General features: G+C 35.7%; 1 protein-coding gene across 3 annotated transcripts in view; it reads left to right on the forward strand.

Moving 5' to 3' along the window:
- Positions 1-15,153, forward strand: part of TEC (tec protein tyrosine kinase) — a 114,812-nt gene that overhangs the window by 59,088 nt on the left and 40,571 nt on the right. The window lies entirely within an intron of this gene.

Here is a 15,153-nt window from a genome sequence, read left to right on the forward strand (position 1 = left end):
TTCTCATATACACAAAAGTACAAAGAGGATTGTATATAATACCACAAATCTGTATTATGTATGGCTTACATTTTAAATTTTTTTTTTATTTTTAGGCACTTGGGGTTAAGTGACTTATTTAGGGTCACACAGCTAGTGAGTGTCAAGTGTTTGGTCTGAGGCCGGATTTGAACTCAGGTCCTCCTGACTTCAGGGCAGGTGCTCTATCCACTTGTACCACTTAGCTGCCCCTATAGCTTACATTTTTAAAAGAATGTAATGATTAAAAGTTATTTAATGCTGTCCCTTTCTGTCTCATTCTATTTGCTAATGTGGATTTTTTAAAAAGTGCTACAAATGGTCCTATTTTCTTTCATTTCTTTTTCTTTTTTGGTAGCCCTATGTTAGAATTGCTTGTTAATATCCTTTGACTATTTATCTACTGGGGAATTGTTCTTGGTATTATATATGTGAGTCAGTTCCCTATGTATCTTAGATATGAAACCTTTATCAGAGAACACTGCTGCAAAATTCACCCCACCTCCAAACTGTTTCCTTTAGAATTTTAGCTGTATTGATTTTGTTTTTGCAAAGGCTTTTTAATTGTATGTAATCAGAATGTTCACTTTATCTCCTGTGTTCTTCTCTGTCTTTTGTTAGGTCAAGAACTCTTCCTCTATCCATAATAATGAAAGATATTTCCTTCCCTACTCCTCTGATTTGCTTATGATGTGACTTTTAAAATTAAGGTTATGTATGGATTTGAAGCTTATTATAGTATATGCTGTGAGTTGTTAGTTTCATCTTAATTTCTGCCAGACTGTTTTGTAATTTTCCTATCTTTTTTTTTTGATGGATAGTTAGTCCTTATCCTAGTAGTTGTGGAAATTTTTGGGGTTTTTAGACAGCGATGCTATGTTCACTTCCTTCTGGATCTTGCATCTCTAATCCATTCCAATGATCACCTTTTCTATTTTTTTAATCAGTACCACATAGTTTGAATGATTATTGCTTTATAGTATATTGAGACTGAATGCTGCTAGGTCCACTTTTTTCTCATTTTTTTCCCACTATTTTCTTTGAGATTATTAAACTTTTCTTCTTCCAGATGTTAGTTTTTTTTCTTTAGTTCTTTAGTAGTTTTATATGGAACTGAATAAGTAAATTAATTTAGGTAGTATTGTCATTTTTATTATATTGCCACTACCAAGACATGAACAATTACTATCTTCCCAATTATTTACATCTATATTTGTTTCTGTAAAGAGCATTTAATAGTTCTAATCATATTATTCTCTTGTTAAATAAACACCCAGTATTTTATCTATTATGTAGTGATTTTAAATGGAATTGCTTTCTCTCTTTTCTTGCTGGCTTTTGTTGGTAACATGCAGAAAGACTGATTTTATATCCTGTTACTTTGTTGAAGTTACTAATTATTTCAATTTCTTTTTGTTGAATCACTAAAGTTCTCTAGATAAATTGTCATATCACCTGCAAAAATGATAATTGGGTTTCTTCTTTGCTTGTGTTTATTCTCTGTATTTCTTTTTTGTTTGTTTGTTTTATTGCTTTAGATAGCATTTTAAGAACTATATAAAATATTATCATTGATAATGGTCATCCTTGTTTTACATCAAATCTTACTGGAAAGACCTCTAGCATTTTTCCATGATACATAATGCTGGCACTTGGTTTCTGATAGCTACTATTTGTCATCTTACATAAAAATCCATTTATTCCTAGGTTTTTAACAGAAATTGGTATTGCATTGTTTCTAAAGCTTTTCCCACACCTATTGTAATGTTTATTGTTTTTGTTGTTACTGTGTTTTACTGTATTTATACTTTATAGTCCTGCGTTTCTGGCATAAATCCAACCTTCTGGGGCAGCTAGGTGGCACAGTGAATAGAACTCTGGCCTTGGAGTCAGAAGGACCTGAGTTCAAATTTGGCCTCGGTCACTTAACACTTACTAGCTGTGTGACCCTGGGTAAGTCACTTAACCCCAACTGCCTCACCAAAAAGCAAAATAAACAAATAAATAAATAAAGCCAACCTTCTAAATGAATTCATGTAGTCTTTTTGCTAATGTTTTATTCAATGTTTTATATTAAAATTCATTGGGGATATTGGTCTATACTTTCCTTGCTTTTTCTCTCTCTGGTTTAAGTATTAAGACCATATTTATGTTGTAGAAAGTATTTGTAGGATCTTTATTTTTCTGTTGTAAATAATTTATATAATATTGGAATTGTCTTTTATTGATAGAATTCATTTGTAAAACCATGTGTTCCTGGTGCTTTTTTTTTTCCTTTGGAAGTTCATTACTGCTCCATTACTTTCTTTCTTTTTTTTTCAGATTGGGTTATTTAAATTTACTGTTTCTTGTTATGCTAATTTGGATATTTTATATTTTTGTAAATATTCACACATTTCAAATAAGTTATCAATTTTGTTCATATACAGTTGGGCTAAATAGTTTCTAATACTCTAATTTCCCTTATTTCCTCATGAATTTTCTTTTTTTCCTTTCTGATATTTGTAATTTGTCTTTCTTCTCTTTTAAAAAAATCACATCTGCCATCAATTTAGCTATTTTGTTAATTTCTCCCCCAAAACAGCTTCTAGTTTTGTTTGTCAATTCAATGAGCTTTCCCTTTTTTGTTGTTGTTGTTGTTTTTAGTTTTACTATCTTCTTTGATTTTTAGTATTTTTATTGCAGATTTTTTTTATTTCTTCTTTTTCTATTTACATGCACATAATAGATTCTTCTTTTTTTTTCTCTTTTGATTGTTGAAAGTGTTTAGTAACAATAAAATTTTCCTTAAAGGCAGTTGTAGCTCCATTCTCAAAGTTTTGGTATGTTGCTTCATTGGTATAATTTTATTTGATGAAATTATCCAGTTTCTTTAGGATTAAATTATCTAATCTCTATTTGATTTTTTCAAAGGCCCTTTGTTGATTATAATATGTATTGTATCATGGCCAATAAAGGATACGTTTAATATTTCTGCTTTTCTGCAGTTTTCTGGAGGTTTTATGCCTTAGCACAAGGTCACTTTTGCTAAAGGTTCCATCAAGAGCTGAGAAATTTATATGTTCCTTTCTATTCCTTTTCTGTAATCGCCAGATATCTATTATATCTAAATCTTCTAAATTTCTACTTATCTTTTTGTTAGATTTTTGTAGGTGAAACAAATATATTGATAATTTTATTAATTAGAGTTGTGCTGTACATACCTCCCTGTAACTTTATTAATTTTTCCTTTAAGTATTTAGATGCTATGCCATTTGGTTTATACTGCCATTCATTGTTTATAATGTATTTAAGCATAACATAGTTGCCTCATTTATCTTTTTTTGGCCATATCTATTTTTACTGTTGCCTTATCTAAGATCTACTACCCAAGATAGTACCTGTCACCAAAGGCGTAATAACTTCTACTCCAGACTCTGATTTTAACTTTGTTTGAATTTTTATTTCAAGTGGGTTTTTTGTTTTTATTTTTATTTTGGTAAACAGCATGTTGGATTCTGCATTCTAATCTGTTAAATTATCCTTTTCCATTTTATAAGATAACCTACCCCATTCATGGTTATAGTTATTATTTCCCTCTAGAATATCTTCTTACACTTTTTCATCTCTTTACCATTTCTCCCCTACTCCCTTCAGTCTTTTACTTCACTGTTGCTTTTCTCTTCTTGCCTAGACTTAGATCACTGATTCACATACTTTCTTTCCTATTAATCTCTTTTTTATAATCCATCTTTGAAACATGAAGTTTATTTTGATTATTACTATTCTCTTCTAGACTCTACCTTCCCTTTTAAGCCCATCTTTTCCTATTCTCTATCATCACACTTTCCAGATTCATTTAATGTATTACAACAGCAAACTCTTTGCTTTCATGTGTGTTAATTCTCCTTTGTTCAATTCAGATAAGAATAAGGTTCGTATGATGCCCACTCTCGTTACTTCTTCCTCCGTGTTTGTATATTCTTCCTCTTGCATATTCCAATTAGGAGAAATAATAAGTTCCACCACCACTTTCTGTTGTCTTTCTTTCTTAAGACCATCAAAATCTCTTTTTTAATTCCCTTTACAATAAGATTCTGAAGGGTCACTTACTCATTATTTAGCCTTTGTCAGCTGCTTACATGCATTTGAGATTTTTTTGATTCCTGTGTGTGCATTTCAAAGTTCCTAGTCAGATTTTTAAAATATATATCAGGAATATTTGAAAATCATCTCTTCCTCAGAAGGCTAATTTTTCCCCTTTAGTGTTAATCTCAGTCTTGCAGGGTAAATTATTCTTGATTGTAAGTCTTTATTTCTTGCCTTTTGGAATATCAATCTAAATATTTCTATCCTTAATAGCAGTTTCTGCTGAGTCTTCTATATTCTGGACTCTAGTTCCTTGGTACTTGAATTGTTTTTTTTTAAAATTAATTTATTTTGATTTATCAACAATCACTTCCATATGCTTTTGAGTTGAAAATTTTTCTCCCCCTTCCTCCCCCCCCACCCTCCCCAAGACGGTGCACAATCTGATATAGGCTTTACATTTACATACTCATTAAACATATTTTCACATTAGTGAAGTTGTAAGTAAAAATTAAAACCAATAGGAGGAACCATTGGTACTTGAATTCTTTCTGGCTGCTTGCAGTATTTTTCTTTTGACCTGAAAGCTCTGGATTTTTGGTTGTAACCTTCCTGGGAATTTTAATTTTGGGGTTTCTTTCAGGTGGTAGTGGTGGGTGTTTTCTATTTCATTTTGTCCTGTGGTTCTAATATATTTGGACAGTTTTTATTTATTATTTCTCCAGGATTTTTCTGTCATAGTTTTTAGGGAGTCTAATGATTTTTATGTTCTCTGTCCTTGACCTGTTTTTTAGGTCAGTTGGTTTTTATTCTGACTATAGATTCTTTACATTTTCATTTTTTTTAATCTTTTAATTTTGTCCTAGTGTTTCTTATCTTAAAAAGTCATTGAGTTCTATTTAGTTCAATACAATTTTACTTTGGTAAAGTTTTTTTTTACCTTTGGTTCTAAACTATTGGTTTTCCTAATTTTTTTTTTACCTTTAGAGTACTAATGTCATTTATAATTTCATTTTAAAAAATCTTTTAAAACATTTTTTCTTTGTGACCAAGTCATCTTTGGGGAGGCAATTGGCACTAAGTGACTTTCCCAGGATCACACAGCTAATGTAAGTGTCTGAGGCCAAATTTAAACTTGAGTCTTCCTGACTCCAGGGCCAGTGCTCTAACTACTGTACCCCCTAGCTGCCCTAAAGCCATTTTTTTTTCCTTGAAATTTTGTTTATGGCTGTTGTGGAGTTACTCTTTTCTTCTAGGTTTACTTTTTGGACTTCTCTTGACCCATAATATTTCTTTGTAGTTCTTTAGTATCTTCTTGTATTTACTCATATTTCTACTTCTTGTTCCTGATTTGGGATTTTGTGCTCAAGCCAGCTGTCCATGCTCTTCCTCCCAACTCTTGAAATGCCCTGCTTGTTCTGGTTACTTGATTTCCTGGATTTCCATCCTTGATTTTCACTTTTCCTGATTTGTGGGTGCTCAGAGCAGTTCCATTCTTCAGTATCTCCATGAGGGCTCAGGAGTCTTCTGCCACCCCTGGGGTCAGGCTTCTGAACCCACTAGGGCATCCTCAGTTGGAATGCTTGTATGGGTCTGGTTGTGCTATTTGTTTGTGTATCTCCTGGATTGTCACCAGTTGGGATACCACTATTGCCTTCTTACTCCTTCTCCTGAACCTGCACTGGCTTCCCTGGTGGGCCCCAACTTCTACAGCTTATGACTTGTGGCTACAAAGCCTTTGTATGGCTTCTTCCTTTTTGGGCTGGAGGAAGGGGCTTCTCAATACTTTTCTTTGTATTTCTTGATCATTATTTGGTCTGGTTCTCTTTTTACATATCATTGTTGAAGTCTGTCTTGGAGGACTGGGCTCCTTTTTTGACTTTTGTGTGACCACCTAGAGCAGACATCTCTTTGGATTTTTTTCATAAATATCTTTCCATATTCTTTCATATTTTTCATATTTGTCCATGTTATTGGATTTTTGTATTTCATTACTTTTTGTGCCACATCTGTTTCTCTCTGCTGGTCATTTAGGTTGCTTTCTATTTTTGTGATTACAGATAATCCTCCCATAAAACATTTAAGCAGATGAACTCCCCTCCTCCCTTAAAAAAAACAATCCACCACTTTTAAGATATATTCTGAACAATGGAATTATTGGGTCAGTGTTCCAATTATTTTTATATCAATTTTTACATCTTATAGAGCCACCACTCATGACATATGAACCCTGACTCAACTGATATTTCCTGGATTGTAACAGAAGTTTTGTGATTAACTTTTCCTTTGTTCTGGGCATATAGCATCCTGCCAATATCCCTTGACTTGACTGTAGCAACTAGGTTAATTTAATTAGCAGTATTTTAAATTCCCCTGAATTCTCTATTGTTTTTCAACTACCTTATTATCTAAAGGCATAGATTCCCTGGACTTTGGAGGAAGACATTTCTATTTGGTGGGTAACAGCACAGTGGCACGAGTTCCTTTTGTTGCCCTCTTACTATGTTGAATAGTTAGACGTGTGGTGATGATTTAACTTTTTTTTTTATAAAATTACTGTGAAGGTAAAAAGGACATTTTTCTACCCAGTAAAACAATATTGCCTATACATCTCACACTTCTTAAAGAAGCTTGCATATCAATCTATTTTGGAGTCCCTGAGTAAAAGGTAATTTGTGGACTTTCTGGTACATGGAACTTAGCTGTGGTTAAACCACAATTCAGCTAACATGGGCTTATAAATGAAGGCATTTAGTATGTTTCCTATCAACTCTGTTGTAATTGAAAGGGGAATAGAAAGAAGCAAGTATTTACTAAATGCCTACTATGTGCCTGGCACTGTGCTAAGGTCTTTGCAAATATCTCATTTGTTCCTTACCCCAACCTTGTGAGATATGGAGTTGTTTTACAGAGTTCTTAGCACACCACAGCACTAATTCTCATGTACCCCACATATCTTTAAAGTTGGGCTATATGAGACTCATGATGTTTTCATTCTTCTGTTTACAAATGAAGAAACCAAAGAGCAAGAAGAACTGGCACAAGATGAGGTGTCTGCTTTGAAATAATGTGGCAAGTTCCTCTTATGAAACTGAGATATATCTTTCAGGGTAGTTTTCTAGGTGTTTGACCACATTATTTTCCTTCCCACAAGAGGCAATTTCTTTATAATTTAACTTTACTGCTGCTTTTAAATATAAGCTATTTTTTTTACATCTTTCCTTTCCTTTCTTCTCTACTTCTTCTTTCTTCTAGCACCCTTTTTCTACTCACTAATTAGTTGTTTGTTTGTCTTTCCACAATATCCCAGATAGGTGATAAGCATCTTTATGTATGTAAGATATTAGAACTGTAAGCAAGAGATGTCATAATTCCTCAAGCAAAATGATCTCTTCAGTGCCTAGTGCATATCAAGCACTTAACAAATACTTATTGGTTGATTCATTCCCCTGGAATATCTCATAGCACTCCATCTTATAGTTTATATTGTAGTTGGCTGTGTATATCTTGTGTCCCCTGCTAGACTGTAGACACTTTGAGGGCAAAGTTGTTGTTTTTTTCTATTTTGTATATTATACACACACGTATCACAGTGCCTTTCACATGCTCGTTGAATTGCATTTGGGATCTGAAAAGCAAATAGCTATTCATACGTGGGTATGTTTAAAAAAATAGAAATTGGGAATTGCTTAGGAGGGAAATGTTAATTTAGTTATTTTTTTACAAAGGTGAGATGATTCATTTAGGAAGCAATTCTCAAGGACTTGAAAATAACTAGGTTTTTTGACTACTATATTTTATGAAAGTGTTTAATGTAGAGTGGATTCCCAAATCAGTCAATAACTGTTTGACCCATATTTTTATTCCCTCTGTGACCTGCTCTGAATAAATGCATCCCTGTTGAAAAGGACCCTTTTAGCTCCGTTACATGTTACAGAAATTCAAGTAACAAAATGTATTAACTCTTAGTACATGAACACATCAGTGTAGCTTTTTCTAAATAAAGTGATCTGAGCACAGAGTTTGACTCAATCCTGAATAGGTCTGCTTCTTGTACTGTACAACAAAGAAGCAAGTGTCCAGATTGCTGTGAATTTTCATGGGAAAAGATGTACAGAATGATATGGAGGCACAATCTGCAATTCAGAGCAAGGTTACCAAGGGCAAAGGAGATGCCTTTCTTTTTTCAGTTGATGCTCATTTTGTTGGTAGGAAGAACAGATTTCAGTTTCTTTCAGTAAACATCACCAAAGTGGAATGAAGGAAACAGTACATTTTGGAGACTTCCAAGAAGCAGCAGTTTTCACTTCTGATTAAACTGAAATAAAGTATTAACTTTAGACAAAGCCCGCATGTGGGTAAAATTTACTTAGCATGTGTCCTAGTGCTGTGGGTGTTTTAAAAGTGGTAAATTGATGTCTTTAGAGTAGGGTTCAATTTTGATCTCAGACATACATTACCAGGGTAACCTGGGCAAGTCATTTAACCCCTATGGGCCTTGATTTCCTTATTTGGAAAGAGAAAGGATTGGACTGGGTGGTGTCCAAAGTCTCTTTTGACTCTAAATCTATGAGATCATGAAATGACTCAGTGAGGTAAAATTATACTGGATTTGGTCACAAGAATGCATTTTGTACTTCTCTTTTAATTGGCAAAATCTGGTTTGTAAAAGAGTGGACCTAAATTCTGAGGAGAAATTTTGTCTGCATTTTTAAAAATTTTATTTTTTTGCTTTTTGGTAAGGCAGTCAGGGTTAAGTGACTTGCCCAGGGTCACAAAGCTAGGAAGTGTCAAGTGTTTGGTCTGAGGCCGGATTTGAACTCAGGCACTCCTGACTTCAGGACCCTGACTGCGCCACCTAGCTGCCCCTGTAGCTTATTCTTTATGGGTGCTGCCAGGTTTAAGATTTGGCCTTTAGAATCAGAAGAGTTTGACTTTACAATTTATGATCAGGACTGGGGTGTATCTACCAAATTTGAGATAACAGTGTAGAGAGATAGAAACATTTAAAAAAAAAAAGAGGGAAGATTAGAATGCAGAGATGGCTAGCTAACAACAAATTCTTAACTCTCTGGGATGTACTCTGGACTTTCTACATACCAGGCCCTGGCTTCCTGCTTAAGCTTATTCCAGCCCTGGAATTCACACTTTAGAAGCCCTTTCTGCCCCTGCAGCCTCTCCCTCTGATGGCTTCTCCCAGAACCTACATTTAAGGGGGGTACCCAGGCTTGCCATGTCTCATTCCTCTTTAAGGTGTACTCTGGACTTTCTCTGTCATACTCTCATGCTATTTCTTTATTTCCCCATTCCCCAAATCTACTTTTTGAGCTTCCCTTTATGCCTTATCTCCTCCCATTAAAACGTAAGTTCCTTATGGGCTGGCACTGTCTCTCTTTCTACTTGTGTTTATATTCTCACTGCTTAGCATAGAGCCTGGCACATGGTAAACACTTAGACATGCTTGTGGACTGACAGTATGAATCATCAGCAGGATGTAGCAACCAAAAAAGCAAATTCAATCCTTTATTTTCTCTCTAGAACATACTTTCACTTAAAAACTTTAATTTAGTAAGTAGGAGTTTGAAGGCACGGTTCAGATGGTCATAGTTACTGCCCCCCCCCAACTAGTAGCATGCAGGGTTCCTGTAAAATGGACAGACAGATAGAGGCACAAAAACCTTTGCTCTGAGAATTAGGGTCTTTGGAACAGGAAACTCAAGCGCAGCCCTGATAGCAAAGACAAAGTACAGCCTGAAGATGGATATGGAAAGATGGGAGGGGAGCAGAGAACACATAAATTCTAAGGCCTGAAGGGAGGAGAGAAGAGAAGGAATCAGTCACCCACAGATATATATGAAGTGGTTTATACAAGGGCACTTAGATGTATTAGAGGGAATTGTCTCACTGACCTGGAAAGAAGAGGGGACCTGAGACCATGCTAACTAATTCAGTCTTAATCTGTTAAGAGAGGCATTGTGTGGGGAAGGAGGTGGTGATAGTCTTGTTAAATACCCTGCTGGTCAGACAGCATCAGAAATATTGTGCTCAGCTCTGGATGAGGCAGCCAGATGGTGCAGTGGAGAGAATGCTGATCCTGCAGTCAGGAAGACCTGAGTTCAAATCTAGCCTTAGACACTTCCTGACTGTGGGCAAGTTGCTTCACTGCTGTGTGCCTCAGTTTCCTCATGTGTAAAATGAGGATAATAGCCCCTACCTCCCACGATTGTTGTGAGGATCATATGCAATCTTCTTTGTAAAGTGCATTGCATGGTACCTGCACATAATAGGTTTTTAATAAAAGATTGTTCTTATCCCTTTATAGATGGAGGGATGGAAAAGCATCTTGAGGAGAGAAACAATGATGGTGAATGCCTGCAAGATCATGTCATAAGTAGATTTTTTGAAGAAAGACGGAATGTTTAACATGGAGAAGAAAAGATCTAAGAAGGATATGATAGCTCTCTTCCAGTATTTGAAAGGTTGTTCTATGGATTAGGCTTATTGTGTTCAGCCCCAAAGAGCAGAGCTGGGAGCAGTGGACAGAAGTCACAGAGAGGCAGATTTAGGTGTGATAGAAGGAAAAGCTTCCTGGCAACTGGAACTATCTAAAAGTGAAATGGTCTGTTGGGGTGGGGGTGGGGGGGCCTCATTATAAGTCTTTGAGGAAAGGCCAAATGACTATTTGTTAGAGATATCAAAGCTTGTATTTTTCAGGTGTTTGAATTGATTGGCCTCAGGCCCTTTTCAACTCTGAGATTCCTTGAGTTCATATTTAAATAATCCATTAGGTTAAAGCATAAAAAAGAAAATGGGGGGGATTATTTATATGCCTTTGGGGTCTTTATTAATAACTATGACCACTATTTGAGCAATATAGACATTTTCAGATTAGTACTAAACTTTAAAAACATTATTATAAATATCAGTGCTGTGGTTTTAAGGCTGGGAGTGTTAATTCCCATTCAAGAGTGGTGTTTCTTTTCAGGGTATGTTGATGGTTGCTATTTCTTTATTTCCCCATTACCCAATCTACTTTTTGAGCTTCCCTTTATGCCTCATCTCCTCCCATTAAAATGTAAGCTCCTTATGGGCTGACACTGTCTCTCTTTCTACTTGTGTTTGTATTCTCAGTGCTTAGCATAGAGCCTGACACATGGTAAACACTTAGATGGTTGATGGTTCAGGTTGATGTTACTACTTTTTAAACATTAAGTAACACATTTGTTCCTGCTTTTTACTAGGTTATGCATGCTCTTATCAAGCGTGGGAATCTTGGATTTAACTGCCTTTCATGTACCTACCATGACTGGTCCTTTTATTTCCTTTAGGATGTATCTACATAGAGCAGATCAAGCAAGCTATTTATAAATAGGGTACTCTGATTATACCACCATCGGTTTGCTTTTTGAAGTGGCAAATGTACTATTACTCACTCTGAAAACAATGTGGGTTTTCTACAGTATTCAGAAAAAGGCAGTTTCTTTTTAAAAGTATCATGAAATTTCATTGCTCATTATTAGATTTACGAACTCTTGAACAACTTTATTTTATTTATTTCACAAATATTATTTTCTTTTTTTAAAGAAAAAAATTTTAAATCCACCTATACACAAAAGAAATCCTCAGACTCAAAAAGAAAAGCTAAGTTTGTGTTTACAATCAGCTGTATGGGTGAGTGTGCAGTTGCCTTGTATGAATAACTCTGGGTTGTTATTGAACTGACAGAGCTTTTCCAAACTGAAGGGGTGGACCTTGGGAGGCTGTGGGTTCCCTAACATTGGAAGTCTTCAAATAAAGGCTGGAGGACCACCTATCTGGCAATCTTTTTCATGTATGAGTTAGACTCTGAGGCCCCTCCTGGTTGTGTGTTATTCTCTGAATTGTGGCACCTTGGTAATGGCAGTTAGAGAGTTGATCAGAGGATAGTCCCACAGGAGACCATCTGGAAGCCTGGAAGAAAACAGCAGAAGTATCTTCTGAGAAAACTGTTTGCCTATTAAGTGAACATTCAGCCACTTACTTGAAGCAAACAGACTTGGGAGTCTGGGAACGAAGCTCTGAGAAGGATGAACATGTCAGTAGTGTTTGGTAAAAGCAGAGAAATGAGGCTAGAGTGAAAATATAGAGGAATTAAGCATCCTTTTCAAAGGATAATAATTCTCAATTCTATACAGTTTTCAGTTGTCCTTTGCATTGCTTCCTAATCCAGTCTCACAACTATCTGCTTGACATGTACTTAATGACTTCTCACTTTTTTTTAAAGTGGTACTTCTGGAAACTCTGAGAAGAGAAATACCTTCAGTACTTATATTTACTCTTTTGAATACTAGGATACCACCTTCCCCGATCCAGCCTGCCCCCATCCCCATTAAAGTAGTGCTGAAGTAAAACATCCCCTTTAGGTAGGCAGGGAAGGAATTAGTCTCTTTTCTTTCAGGTTGGGAAAGAGAAGTGTAGGGAGTTTTTGGCATCCTTCAGGTTGCCTTAACTGTTTCTTCCTCTGTTTGACTCTTAAAGACCTTTATAACCCAGCCCCTTCCTACTTACCTAATCTTACAATTTACTTTTTTCCATATACCCTGTGATCCAGTAATACTGGCCTCTTTACTGTTCTTTGCACAAGGGACCCCATCTCCTGACTCCATATCTTTTTAATGGTTGTCCCCATGACTAGAATGTTCTCCCTTTCATCTCTGCCTCCTGATGGGCTTTCCTGACTTTCTTCAAATGTTAGCTAAAATTCCACCCTCTACAAGAAGCTAATGCTTTCCCTCTTTAGATTATATCCATCTATATGTATCTTATATGTGCAGTTGTGTACATGTTTTTTCTCAGCTTGGTGGTACAGTGGATAGAGTGATGGAATTGGAGTGCCCAAGTTCAAATATGGCCTCAGATACTCACTAGCTGTGTGACCCTGGATAAGTCACTTAACCTCTGTGTGCCTTAGTTTCTTTGTCTGTAAAATGAGAATAATAACAATCTTATTTCCCATGGTTCTATTAACATGAATATTTACTATCATCATCATCATCATCATCATCATCATCATCATCAGCATCATCATCATTTTTCCTCAAAGGCAAGAATTGTTTTTGCCTTTCTTTGTATCCCCTGCACTTAGCACAGTGCATAGTTCATAATAAGTACTTAATAAGTGCTTATTAAATAAATGTTGAGTCTCTTTTAGAGAATTTTAGTACTGATTTAAATGGCAGGTTCTATAATTTGTGTTGCCAATGGAAATATTTGTTCTTATTTCCCATGGAGGCAGCTAGATATCACAGTGGACAGAATGCTGAACACAGAATTAAGAAGACCTAAGTTTAAATTTGGCCTCAGACACTTATTAGCTGTGTGACCCTGGACGAGTCACTACATCTCATTCTGTTTTAGTTTCTTCATCTGTAAAATGGGGATAATAAAAGTACTTATCTCCCAGAGTTGTGAGGAGAAAATGAGATAATATTTTTAAAGCACTTAACAAGCCCTAACACATTGTAGGTATGATATAAATGCTAGTTATGATGGTGGTGCTGCTGCTGTCAAAATATTGGTCAGATACTTTTTAAACTAATGAGCCTTGACTGAAAGTTTCCTCTACATGCCCAACATCCTAATGGATGTGATTTTGTTTATAGAGGAGTTCATTGTTCTTTTTATTCTAACAGGGGAAAAGATGGCTAAGGGTCATGGTCAGTTTTCAATTGCCATATACTCATACTTAATTTCCACACCAATTTGAGACTCTGGGAAGAAATAATACCATCAGGAGACAGAAGACCCCAGTTTATTTTATTCTTGAAGTTTATTGGCTTATGTAGGCCAGAGGTTTTGGGTTTTTTTTTAAAGCAATTTCCTCTCGGTTTCATTGATCTTTAGGACACATTTCTCCAGAGAGCAAGCGAAGGAACAGAGGAAATGAAACTTTAAACCAGTTCATTTGGCTTTTTGAAAGTAGATTTTGGTGGGCAGGAAGTTGAAACTATTGCTCGAAATGACTTTTTTGAGTGATTCACAAATGTCCTTTGGCCACATTATTTTGCCCTGAATTAGCATACATGATCTAGAGGGGCTGCTCTATTGTTTCGTGTGTGTGTGTTGTGTGTGTGTGTGTGTGTGTGTGTGTGTGTGTTTCCTGAAGGAGAGGAAAAAAAAACTATAGAAATAGCTCAGCCTTGTGGTTGGAACTTTGTATTGGGAGTCAGGTGACCTGAGGTCTAGTTCTGACTGTGCTAACTAGCTGGGTGCCCTTGGGCAAGTGACAGAAACTTTCTGAATCTCAGATTGTGTTAGATTTTCTAAGAGGTCCCTGCCACTTCTAGGATGCTATAACTCAATTATTTACAAGGAATATATCTGAAGCAAGTTGCATTTGGGGGAAGTGGAATAGAGCACCCCTGCATTTGCTCTAATGCTTCACTTCACTTCTTCCTAGTGCCTTTTATATTACAGTCTAGTGGGAGGACTTGTAGAACAGGAAAAATAGGCTGGCTGATGGGGTAGGAGTTGCAGTACATGACCATGGGGAGATTTTGTTTGATTTGTTAAAGTTTATTCAGTGTCAGGTAGTGAAAAGACCCCTTTGGATTGAACCCAGGAGTCAAGAGAACTGGTCCCAGTACTGACATTAAAAGTTGAATAGACACTTATTCTCCAAGCCTCAGTTTTCTCATCTGTATAAGGGGGATAATACTTGTTCTACCTACTTGCCTTATGGAGCTGTGGGGCAAATTCTTTGTAAACCTTAAAGCGCTACATAAATATGAATTTTAATTGTTGTTTTTGGGTCTTTAAGCTTTTTCTTCTAGGGAGACAAATGGGGGAATAAAGGAGATTGAGTCTTCTGACTTTAGGGCCTAAATAAAATAATTTTTTTTTCAGTACCTAAGCTATAGTAAATAGATTCATCTTTTTGGAGAAATGTGTACTATTTTAGCATTTATATTAGCATATATATTATAACTATTAAAGGGTTGTAGAATTTTGAGGAAAGAATGTTCATATTTTGAACTACTGGCTTCACAAATTTTTGCTATTTTAAAAAGATAGTTTTTTTTAATATCC

Source organism: Phascolarctos cinereus, unplaced genomic scaffold (assembly GCF_003287225.1).
Source record: "Phascolarctos cinereus isolate Bilbo 61053 unplaced genomic scaffold, phaCin_HiC Scaffold_9;HRSCAF=440, whole genome shotgun sequence".
Classification (NCBI taxonomy): domain Eukaryota; kingdom Metazoa; phylum Chordata; class Mammalia; order Diprotodontia; family Phascolarctidae; genus Phascolarctos; species Phascolarctos cinereus.